The 12919-nt window shown below is 37.7% G+C and overlaps 1 non-coding gene across 1 annotated transcript; it reads right to left on the bottom strand.

The window, feature by feature from the left end:
- Nucleotides 1-7057: 7057 nt before the first annotated feature.
- Nucleotides 7058-7164, bottom strand: LOC124231545 (U6 spliceosomal RNA). The gene has a single exon (XR_006886589.1). It is a non-coding gene; the product is annotated as a U6 spliceosomal RNA (small nuclear RNA).
- Between the last annotated feature and the right edge of the window lie 5755 nt (nt 7165-12919).

Below are 12919 nucleotides of genomic sequence, written 5' to 3'. Positions count from 1 at the left end.
GGATCTAGAAAGTTTATAGCCTTTCTTAAGAGAGTGGAACTGAGTAAGACAAAATTAAAATACTTAATGCAATATTCAAAATCCTGTCCCAATTCATCTCTCTCCCATCACCACAACAACAAATATCCCAAACATCTGGCACATTATTAGCCTTGTGAGAAAATCAGCCTTCCCTTGTGACCTTTACCTTCAATTTGTAGAAGTTTGTCTTTGGAGGTCTCATATTCTCTTTCTTGAGAGATTTGGGCAGCTTAGATCATTTTTCACCTACTTAGGATGAAGAAAAATTGTCCAGATGGACCAAGGCATTACCAACCCTTTGGCATTATGCATACTACTGCTGTCCCTTCTATTACAGATTCAATAGACAGGAAAAAGAAAAACATCAAAATTAAAGAAAAAAATAACCTACTCTATCTGAATAGTTTAAAGGTAGTAGAGAGTGAGCTATATTAATATCTAGAGAAAGAGCAATCTAGACAAAAGAAATCAGGAATGCATCAATCTTAAGACAAGAGAATACAAGAAATGTTTAACAAATAACAAGGAGACTTAAGTGGCAGGAGAAGAGAGAGCAAGAAGGGTCGAAGTGGAGGCTAAACCCCATAGGAACAGGTGTGTCTTTCTGAGGTTTTTAACTGCTTCTCTGAGTGACATGAGAACCCACTGAAGCAATTTTTTATTTTTTACTTTTGTTTTTTTGGCTGAGGAAGATTAGCCCTGAGCTAACATCTGTTGTTGATCTTCCTCTTTTTTAGCTTGAGAAAGATAAGCCCTGAGCTCACAGCTGTGCCAATCTTCTTCCGCTTTATGTGTGTGGATTGCTCTCACAACGTGACTGACAAGTGGTTTAGGTCTGTGCCCAGGATCCAAACCCGTGAACCCAGCTGTGAAACAGAGCATGCCAAACTTAACCACTATGCCATGGGGCTGGCGCTGAAGCAATTTTATTTTATTGAAGTGACACTCACATCACTTAAAATTAACCATTTTAAAGTGAACAATTCAGCGACTTTAGTACATTACAATATTGTGTAATTGCCACCTCTATCTAGCTTCAAAACATTTTCATCAATCCAACCTAAAAGCCTGAATACAAGAAGCAGTTACTCCCCCATTCCCTCCTACCCTCAGCCCCCAGCAACCATCACTCTGTATTCTGCCTCTGTGGATTTCCGTATTCTGGATATCTCATATAAATGGAGTCTTATAATACGTGACTTTTTGTGACTGGCTTCTTTCACTTAGTACACTGTTTTTGAACTTCATCCATGTGTTAACATGTGTTAGTACTTCCTTTCTTTTTATGGCTGAAAAATATTTCATTAATGGATATATCCCAATTTGTTTTCCATTCATCTATTGATGGACGTCTGGGTTGTTTCTACCTTTTGGCTATGGTGAATAGTGCTGCCATGAACATTCATGTACAGTTTTTGTTTGAACATGAGTTATCAATTATTTTGGACATGTACCTAGAAGCAGAATTGCCTGGTTATATAGTAACGTGTGTTTAATCTTTTGAGGAACCAAAAACTGTTTTCATTGAAGGACTTTTGGTCAGAGAAAGAACCTGGCACAATTTATGATTTAAAAGATTGCTCACACTGCTATGAGGAAAATAGATTGCAGGGGATCAAGGCAGAAGCAAAGAAACAGTTTAGGAGTTAACTGCAATCATCTGACCATGAGATGATAATGCCTTGAAGGGAGATACAAGCAATGGAGAAGAGAGAGAAGTGCTCCAATTTTGGGTACTACGGAAGAACTAATGAGAGTTGTTGATGGTTTGGACATGAGGGAAAGAAAGGGTGCAAGGATTCCTATAAGATTTCCGGCTTGAGGAATTAGAAGGTAGAAGTGACCAAAGTTGCTTATAAAGGGGAAACTGAAGTACTAGGTTCGGGGATAAAACCAAAGGTTCAGTTTTATTTGTGTTAAATTAGCAATATCTCTTCAACTTTGTATCAGAGATCTATTACTACATAACAAGCCACTATAAAGCTTGGTGTCTTATTTTTCCAAAGAAGATATACAGATGGCCAACAGGCACACGAAAAGATGTTCAACATCACTAATTATTCAGAAAATGCAAATCAAAACTGCAATGAGATAGCACCTCACACCCATCAGAATGGCTATAATTAACAAAACAAAAAATAGCAAATGTTGGAGAGGATGTGGAGAAAAGGGAACCCTCATATATTGCTGGTGGGAATGCAAACTGGAACATCCACTATGGAAAACAGTGTGGTGATTTCTCAAAAAGTTAAAACTAGAAATACCATATGCTCCAGCTGCCTCACTACTGGATATTTATCCAAAGAACGTGAAATCAACTATTCAAAGACATTTATGCATGCCTATGTTCATTGCAGCATTATTCACAATAGCTAACACATGGAAGGAACCCAAATGCCCACCAACAGATGAATAGGTAAAGAAGACGTGGTATATAGATACAATGAAATACTACTCAGCCATAAAAAAGTTGCCATTTGCAACTATATGGATGGACCCTGAGAGTATTATGCTAAGAGAAATAAGCCAGACAGAGAAAGAAAAATGCTGTATGATTTCACTCATATGTGGAAGGTAAAAAAACACACAGATAAGGAGAACAGATTAGTGGTTACCAGAGGGGGAGAGGGTGGGCGACAGAGCCAAAACACTAAAGGGGAACATATGTATTGATAGATAAAACTAGACTGTTAATGGTGAACATGATACAGTCTATACAGAAACTGATATATAATAATGTGCACCTGAAATTACTCAATGTTATAAGCCAATATGACCTCAATAAAATAATTAAATTAAAAACAATAACAACTTAGTGTCTTATTTGCTTATGAATCTCTGTGTCAGCAATTCAGGCTGAGCTCAGCTGAGTCGTTCTGCTGGCCTCACATGTATCACTCATCTGCCTGCAATAGGCTGGAGGATTAATTGAGGGTTGATTGATCTACGGTATGTCAAATGGGATCGATCATTCTCCTCCACGTGATCTTGTCCTTCAGTAGACTAGCACAGGCTTTTATTCTGTGGAAATTTCAGGGCAGCAAGAGGCAGGTCTTTTGAGTTCTCAGCTTTCAACTTCCACAATGTCCCTTCCACTACATGCAACTGGTGAAATCAAGTCACAAGTTCAACTCAGATTCAATGGGGCAAAGAGGAAGGTTCAGCCTCTTGATGGGACCATCAATGCTGCATTGCAAAGAAGTATGCAAAGCCGGGGAAGTACTAACAGTTGTTGTTTTTTTAAAATAACCTACCACAGCACTAAATGTGGAGATATTAAGAATATATTCAGTTACATGCGTCTGAAGTTCAAGAGAGAAGACTGGGCTGCAGAATGAATGTAGATTGATGAAGTAGAGAATCTCTCCAAAGAATGGGCTCAGATGTGGTCCAAAAATTTAAAAGCCAATGAGCTAAGGAGAAAAGTGAATTAGATGGATCTTTTCATGTGGTGGGAGACCGAGAGAAAGTTGTGTCCATCAAGTTAAAATTAGCATTGAAATATACTGAAAGTGACTGTGCATTTGTTGATTACGTATTAGATAATGGCTTTTCTGACAGTTAAGTATCTTTGAAGTTATCTCACCAGTTTGTAATGGTGACTATTTTCTCTCTAGCCCTAGGCCAGGAAAGGGGCAGTAGTTTATGTGAATGCCAAAATTCTTCCCGTATTAAGCTCATTAAAAGATCTGAACTTCCAATAATATCCAGGGAAACTCAGCCAGAAGTTGTCTGCAATGCTAATGGGAGCTATGAATTTGAATTTTCATTGAAGTAATAAGGCCATGTGTTTTTAACACTGGTAAAACTCAACGGTGAGGGCAAGTAAAAGACACTCACTTTATAACCATGTTGAAATACGTAATATTTATTAAACATCTTCCCATACATAAAATTATTCTATGTCCTCACAATTATGCAAAATTGAATGAAGCACTTGATCTAGTTTTTCAAATGGGTTGCCATTTAAATGAGACAACATAGATGAGATAATAAATTTTATAAAATGCTAATGGCATGGGAAGAGTGATCATGTTCACACAGAGATATTTATATGCAAGGCATGGAAAGATATACTTACCACTAGAATACAGGAGAGCAGGTATAGAAAAGAAAAGAATAAGCATCAGGGTGCCAGAGTAAAAGCATTGCCAATTAGTGTCTATAAACAAATCTCTTAGTCTAGTAAAAGCCCCAGTTGCTGTGGTGTTCACAATTTGCCAAACACTGTTCTAAGTATGTTCATATCAATTTACTAGGTCCTCATAGAAACCAATAACATAGGAGATATTTTTATGTCTACACCACATTCAGTCAACCCCCTTGTTTCAGTGCACTGTGCCATCTCCTCCCCACAAGTGCATGCTATGGTGGCTCTGCTTTCTTACCTTTAAGATTGTCCCTAAAGCCTTACAAAGCCGTTCAGCCTGCATGCAGATGTGGCATGGGAGCAATCCTCAACCCTCAGGAGACAGGAGTAAGTGAATTAATACCTAAACTTTCCTCCCTTTGGAGGGATCATTTTGAGATGCATCCTGCGTGGTTCCTTGGACAAGCCCCAGGATGACTGAGCTTTAGTTATCTACCATAGAATCTCGCTCAGGGATGCATCTTTCACTGCCTTCTTCCCTTCCTGTTTCATTATCCTATCTTCTCACTCTGCGGTCTGCAATTACCTCCCAAACAAACGCACTGCACCCAAATCCATGTCTCAAGCACTGTTTGTGAAGAACCCAAACTAAGGCAGGAATAAGTTGTCCTATGCAAAAAAATTTAAAAATAAAGTTATAAACCTTGAAAAACTTGATCAAAATCATCTACAGAAATGATTAGAATCCAAATTGGCCCCTGATCTTCCAGCATTAAGCAAAACACAATCTCTTGGAATCAAGGTTTTCATTATTTAATTGTTATCTATAAATAAAATATTGAGTCAACTATGAAATTTCATGATTATAAATTATAATTTCTTATGCATAGAAGAAGGAAAGAAATATTTCCCTGATGAGAATTTAAGACCTAGAACACTGAGTATTCTGGGGCAGAAGATCTCTCTTATTCCCCTACTATTTTCAAAATAAATTAATAAATGAAAATCTTAATATTTTAATCTAAGAATGTTTACTGTATTTCAATAGTAATGCTTTGAAAGACCCTATTTTTAGGATTTTTAGAAAGTGTTCTTTGTGTTCTCTGACTCTTGGTTAATGGTCTTCTTCTCAGATTTATGGGGACTTAGGTGACAATTATAGCCTATGTTTGTATAGCATTTTATTGTTTAGAGTTCTTGTACGTTGTTACTCCATTTAACTGTTGCAACAAGCTTATGAGGTACACGGAATCATTTTACAGATGAGAAAACTTAATTGCAGTGATTGCATCTTGCCTATGCCAATGTACTTGGCATTTGGCAGAACCAGGTAATGAATCCCCATCTTCTTGCCTTCCAAGGCAGGGCTTTGTCTACTGCAGCACAGCCATTTGGCTACAGCCAATGCTGAGAAAAACAGTAAAGAGTGAACTCTCTGGGAGGGCCATGTGGAAAAGAGATGGTTTAAGTGAGTTTGTAAGTAACTGCTTCCATGATTTGGCACCTTTTTTCCTCTGCATTTCCAAAGCACATGTAGATGCATGGAGAACATTAGTTCTGAAAGGAGTTACAGAAAAGAAACGTAGTGTGGTAGTACCGAGTACTCAGTCAGGTCCTCCACTGGTAAGTCCTATCACTTATATTTCTTTAGTGTCTTGACCCTCAGTTTGTTTATCTTTAAAGTGGTACGGATAATGCTGTATCAGATAAGAATATAAATGAACTTATTTTTAAAGCATAAAAGAAAGTCGAATCATAAATTACTGTGTTGTCACCTTTTGTTAATTTCAACCTGCTGGATCTCAACACACTTGAAAAGGGGAAGACAAGAATCTGTGTACAGGTGTTTAGTATCTGCCCTTTCTTAAAAGTCAGGGAAAACAGTTTTTAGTCTTTTCAATTCGAGTAGTTGCAGAGGGCAAAATTTTCTATATTCTTCATCACTTTACCCCACCTGAGGAGTGATAGATTCTTTAAATCTACATGACATTTCCATGTGGTCTTAACAAGTAAACTGTACTTAGCTCGGCTGCCTGATCTGCCATCGCCCAAGCTCTGTTCTAAATCTGTTGACACCTTGTCTTCTTCCTCTCTACAAGTTGTTGATACTTCTGTATTTTTTTTATTGTGGTAAAAAAATGCATGATATAACATTTACTTAACAAGTATCAAGAATATTCACACTGTTATGCAACCATCACCACCACCCATCCGCATAACTCTTTTCATTCTGTAAAACCCACACTTCATACCTATTAACAGTGACTCCCCATTCTCCCCTCTCATCAGCCCCTGGCAACCACCATTCTATGTTCTCTCTCTATGAATCTGACTGCTCTAAACACCTCATATAGGTGGAATTATACACCATTTGTCTTTTTGATTGGCTTATTTCACTAAGCATAATGTCTTCAAGATGCATCCATATTGTAGCATGTACCAGAATTTCCTTCCTTTTTTCAGGTTGAATAATATTCTGTTGTATGTACATACCACATTTGTTTATTCAGTCTTCCATTGATGTCAGTTGGGTTGCTTCAACCTCTTGGCTGTCGTGAATAGTGCTCTGAATATCGGTGTACAAATGTCTCTTCAAAATCCTGCTTTCAATTCTTTTGGATATAGAAGTGGAACTGCTAGATCATGTAGTAGTTTTATTTTTAATTTTTTGAGGAAACTCCATGCTGTTTTCCATAGCAGTCGCACCATTTTTTATTCCCACCAACAGTACACAAGAGTTCCAATTTCTACACATCCTTACTAACATTTGTTATTTCCTGATTTTTTTTATAGTAGGTATACCGATAGGTGTGAGGTGATATCTCATTGTAGTTTTGACTTACATTTCCCTAATGATTAGTAATGTTGAGCATTTTGTTATATACTTTTTGGACACTTGTATATCATCTTTAGAGAAATGTCTATTTAATTCCTTTATCCCTTTTTAAAAGCATGGAATGCTTCTTGAATTTGCATGTGATCTTTGCACTGGAGCCATGTTAATCTTCTCTGCATCCTTCCAATTTTAGTATATGTACTGCCAAAGCGAGCACCTGAGTTGCTGATTCTTTTTTGTTTTTTTGAGGAAAATTAGCCCTGAGCTAACATCTCCCGCCAATCCTCATCTTTTTGCTGAGGAAGACTGGCCCTGAGCTAACATCCATGCCCATCTTCCTCTATTTTATGTGGGATGCCTGCCACAGCATAGCTTGACAAGTGGTGCATATGTCCACACCCAGGATTTGAACCTGTGAACCCCAGGCCACTGAAGCGGAATGTGAAATTAATTGCTATGCCACTGGACCAGCCCCCTAAGTTGATGATTCTTAATGAGAATTTTCAGTTTTATTAATACATTTTCCTCTTCTCAACAAACCATCAAACCCTCCACTATTCACCTACACCAAACACTTTTCTACATAAAAAATATAGAAGGAAAATTGTACATATTCTTACAACTCATTTCTCGCTCATGTTCAAGTCATCAGCTCCTTCCATTGCTTAATTATAATAGTCTTTGAGTTGTTTTCAGTTTTATTTTGTACTTGTTCATGTCGCTAGGTTTAGGGGAGAGGAAAATTTTAAGGTCTAGCTTAACTCTGCCACCTTAAACAGCCTGATCAAGGTGATGAGTAAGGAGCAATATTTCAACCTTGCATCTAAACGGGACATAAATCTTGCTCTTTTTTTCATTTTAATCAGAAATTCTTAATTTTCTCACCCTTGATGTAAAAATCATTTATGCTTGCACTACAACCAACATAAATCATTACTACACAAAAGAATACTAAGCAACCTTTAATCAATATCATTTCCTTCTATGAGACACAGTGGAAATGAAAGAATACCATTTGTCATCGATCAGGAGTCTCACAAACGTTTAGCTAGGGCTTCATATCTTCCCAGTCCTTACTTTGCTCCAGCCACACTGGCCCTGTTTACGCCTTTAGGAAAAATCAAGGTCCTTTCCTTCCCATGAACTTTGCGCATCTCGTTCCTTTCATCATTTCATTATTTTCATTGAGGTCTCAGCTGAATGTCATCTCCTCAGAGAGCCCTTCCTGACGCCTAATCCATTGGTGGTGCCTCCTGACTGTTGTTTTCTATCATTGCATCCACTTTATTTTCTTCACAGCATAGGTGACTTTCTGAAATTATTTTATTAATTATTTGCTTGTATGCTTGCTTATTGTTAGCCATTTCCCTTCAAATATATGTCCCATGATTGCAGAGGCCTGTCTCTTTGGTTCACCTCTATATCCTCAGTGCCTGAAACAAACCTAGTTAATAACATATGTTCAGTAAATATATGTTGGATGAATACATGGTGACAATGTCAATTAGAGGTCAAAAACCTTTTTCTGTAAAAGGCTATAGAGTAAATATTTTAGGCTTTTCAGGCCATATGGTCTCTGTTGTGGCTGCTAAACTCTGCTGCTGTGATGCAAAAGCAACCATAGACAATATTTAAAAAAAAAGAAGACTAATAAACTCAACTGCATGGCAATAACATTTTATTTACAGAAACAAAGGGATGGGCTAGGTTTGGCCTATGGGCCATACTGTGCTGATTGCTGGAGTAGATCATGTGTCAACTTTGGTATCGGGGCACACTTGGATGTTGATTGAGATGCTAGCGTTTGCCCCCAAAAATTTGTTAGTAATGATAAAGAGCCGAGGATAAAATTGGATTTACTTCAAAAATAGAGACAATAATTAAGATAAAAATTAGGAGAATATTCTAGATTTTCTATATAGTATTATGGCTTTGTTCACTCAGAAGCTTCAGTGGGAAGAGGAATATTGGCATTAAAGATAAGGTGTTGGTGGGAGGAAACGTTTTAAACCAGCTTTAGTGTACCACGGTGGTTCTCACACTTGAATGTGCATCTGGATCTCCAGTGACTGCTAGACAGCAACCACAGAGTTCCTCATCTAGTAAATCTGAGGGGTGACTGAGAATTTGTGTTTCTATCTAGTTCCAGCTGGTGCTGATGTAGGTGGGGTAGAGACTGGAAAGTGGAGAGGAGATGCATGTTAAGATGTCATTGATGAGATATAAGTGAAAAATGACCTGCATGATGGTAGGATCTGTGGAAATGCTAAGTAGGACACAAATGAGAGGGAATTATCTAGAAGAGTAGCATGAATAGGAATTAAAGATCAATTGAGCGTACAGATAGGGAAAAATAGGAACCATATGACTATAACATTGTTGTCTGGGGAAACTGCATGAATGATCAATCCATTAATTGAAATGAGGGATCTGAGGAATGGATTTGAAGGAAATATCATAAGTTCTTATTTGAATGTGCTGTATTTCTGTTGCCCACACCCATCCAAGAGGGATTGTTTAGGAGGCCTTCGGAAACATGGGTGAAGCTCAAGAGCACAGTCTGGGACCAAGGCACATACTTTTGATAGCAATCAGCAAATGAGTGATCATCGAATTCATGGAAAAAGATGAAATAGCCCTTGGGGGATGCATAAAACAAGAAGAAAAGAAAGCCTCAGAAATTCTAATCTATGCCAGGCTAACTCTATTTTCTTCTTTAACAGAAGTAATAAACTGGTAGTTAAATAGCTGAACATGATTTGCATAGCATTTGACAATATATTTCATGATATTATATTGGATAAAATGAGCCACTCGCTTTGACAATATACAGATTAATACCTGATTTTAGGAATGTAGATAAAGGATGTTGACACAAGATCAGAACAATGTGAAGGAGGATGACTAGTGATGTCAGTCTTTTCCTTCAGTTGCATCACATTGATGGATATGCCAGGAAGGACAAATTTATGTTTTTGATATAAAACTGGAGGGAATGTGTGGAATGAGAGAATATTCATGATAAGATGGAGTGAAAAGTTAATTCTCATCTTGAAACATTTTTTTAAAAACAAATAAATCTAGCTCTTCACCTAAAAAATGATTTAAAACAGAAAGAAGAGAGAAACAAAGAACAGATGGAGCCAAGAGATATCAATACTAAGATGGGAGACATAAATTCAAATGTTTATGTAATCTCATTAAGCATAAATGGACCAAACTATCTAATTAAAAGGCAGAGAACTTCAGACTGGCTTTAAAAAAAAGTTAAGACTGAGCTCTATGCTGTCTACATAAGAAGTTGAAAACAAAAGGCTAGTAAAAGATATAGAACTCACACTGTAAGAATAAAAGAATATATCAGCCAAAGTAGACTTTAGGAAAATAGTTGTTATCCAAAATAAAGTGGAACATTTTATAGTGACAAAAAAAATCAGATAACCAGGAGGATATACTAATATTAAACATGAGCATACCTAATAAGAAAGCCTCAATATACATACAGCAAAAAGTATCAGAATCAAAGAAAGAAATAGAAAAATCTAAAATTCATTCATTTTCATTTCTCTCTTTCAGTCATTAATAGAGCAACAATAAAATTCAGTAAGTATTTAGCACACTTTAACACCACAATCATGTTGAACAAATTGACATTTAAAGAACTCCTCCTTAAGGAGAAAAATCCACAAGCTTCTGGGGAAAAGGCAGCAAACCTGCAAGAGTTTGTTCCACACTTATTACTTTCCCAGGCATATCAGAAATAGCTGTTGGGATACATGTCCTCTTTGGGGTAAGCCACCTTGTGTAGCCCACTTCCTACTGATGGGCATTTTAAGCCTTGCCAAAAGTCTTAACGCTAGATGAGACTAGTGTTCTTTGGCAACTTCAAAACCTTGTTAGCTTTCTTGTTTATTTACTTCTAGTCAGTTTCATGTATGAGTAACCACACCAAAAGTTCTTTTTTGAAACAGTTCTCCAGTGGTCTTTACTTTCTTGCTTCCTAGTTCCCTTCTATACCTCAACTTAAAAACAATTACCTTGAGGAGACGAGGCTTGAGTAGATACATCCTAAATCTGATCACTTTGTTAAAACTAAGAATTCTCATCATGTCTTTGTAAAAGAAAAATTTTTAATTCCATCTCCTGCTATTTAAGATCTAGAATCTGTCAATTTTTCCAATCTTGCAAGCAGTAAATGTGTAGTCTCTCTTTATCCTTGCGTCTGCTTCTAAACTGGTTGGTTCACTTCCACATGTGTTGCTAAACAGATCCAGTGATGACCAACACGTACTAAACTGATCTTTTTCAACCTCTTTTCCCCAGGTTAGAAATCATTTGATCTGTCTTCTAAGTTATTGCAGCCAAGAGATTCATCAAATATTTTCCATTTGAATGACATGGATAAAGAGCTATTCAGCTTGTTTTATGTGTTGTCTTATCATCCTCCATTCAATCATCGGGCCAATGCTGCATAATGAAAAATGTTTTTACAATGGCATTCCAGTTCTGGTATTAATTTCTGCGTTAATAAAGACAAGTCATGCTGACTGCTGAAATAAACAATGCAGAATCTCAATGGCTTTAAACAATTAAGGTTATTTTGTGTATGTGATTGTGTGTGTGTGCAGGGGCCTGCGCAGGCCATTGCACATACCAGAAATCAACATTGGGCAGTAGAGGAAGGTATAACATACTATTCTATAGAGAAATTCTCAAGGCCAGGCTCTTTCCATGCTATAGTTACCTTATATTCAGCATGTGGCTTCAATATCACCCTTGTTCAATTTAGCTGGCAGATGGGAAAGAAAGGGGTAGGAGGTACACCTGATCTTAACTATCTCACTTCAGAAGAGGCACACACTTCCTCTAATATTATATTGATAAGAACTAACCACTGTGGTGCTTTACTTAATAGTAGAGTCTGGAAAACAGAAAGCACACTAGTCATTTTAACAGATAATTTGATATAGGGAATTGGTTAAATGGATACTGAAGTATTGAAGGGACATGAAGAAAACACTCTGAGGGAAAGAGAGAGGGAGACAGAGAGAGAGAGAGGAAGGAAGTTGGGGGAGAGAGGAAAGGAGGGAGGGAAGGGAAAAGGCAGGGGAGCAGGGGAGAGGGGCAGGGAGACAGAGAGCAGACGGCTGTGACCTGTGCTGCTGTCTCTGAGAGGATGGATTTCAGAGGGCTGCAACAAGCTAAAAACTGGAACCAACCGCTGCTTGAACGAACTACTGCTGCCAAATTGAAAAGCTATTGCTGATGTGTTACTTACAGGAGCCATAAGCCAGCAAGGAAGGAGTTAATCTCTACTTCTTCTGCCTACTGCTCTTACTGGCACAAAGTAGTAGGAAGACAGCTCAAAAGGAGAAAAGTCATTGTAGATTCTCAGCCCCAGCATTAGAGATGACTCTAGAGGATGGGTGGATTTTGAGTTGAGCAACAACAGCTTGATGATTGGCACAATATTTTCTGACACGTTACTTGCACAGCTCTCCTTGCATCTTGCCCCAGTTGTGATAACTGAGAACTAATAAGAGCAACTTACATTATTACACAGAGCACTGTAATTTAAAAATCAATCATTTCTCAAATGAAATTCCATGAGTCCGAGTCTCTAATTGGTAACGTGATTAGGACTGTGGTTACACTAGGAGGAGACCCTTGCATTGATTTTTCTAGCATATGCATTACCCAATCCTATCCACAACCACCAGGGGTCAATTTCATATTGGGAGCCCTGATTTGCCAGTTTGTTTCCTTAGTGACAACTGCTGGCTTTGAAAACTGAACACATGTGATTAATCATCATCTTATTCAAGGTAGCATCTTCTGCTGTTTGCCTTGAATTCTGCTCATCTCAGGAGCTCTGGTTTTACCCAAACGTCCAATTTCTAGTTCACTCCGGAGCAATGTAGCTGCCAAGGGAAGTTCCATATCCAAGATAATTATGTTTTCCACCTATTGAC

This window comes from Equus quagga, chromosome 1, assembly GCF_021613505.1.
Source record: "Equus quagga isolate Etosha38 chromosome 1, UCLA_HA_Equagga_1.0, whole genome shotgun sequence".
NCBI classification, from domain to species: domain Eukaryota; kingdom Metazoa; phylum Chordata; class Mammalia; order Perissodactyla; family Equidae; genus Equus; species Equus quagga.
The sequence above is the reverse complement of the archived record's forward strand: the minus strand, read 5'-3'. Positions and strand labels throughout refer to the sequence as shown.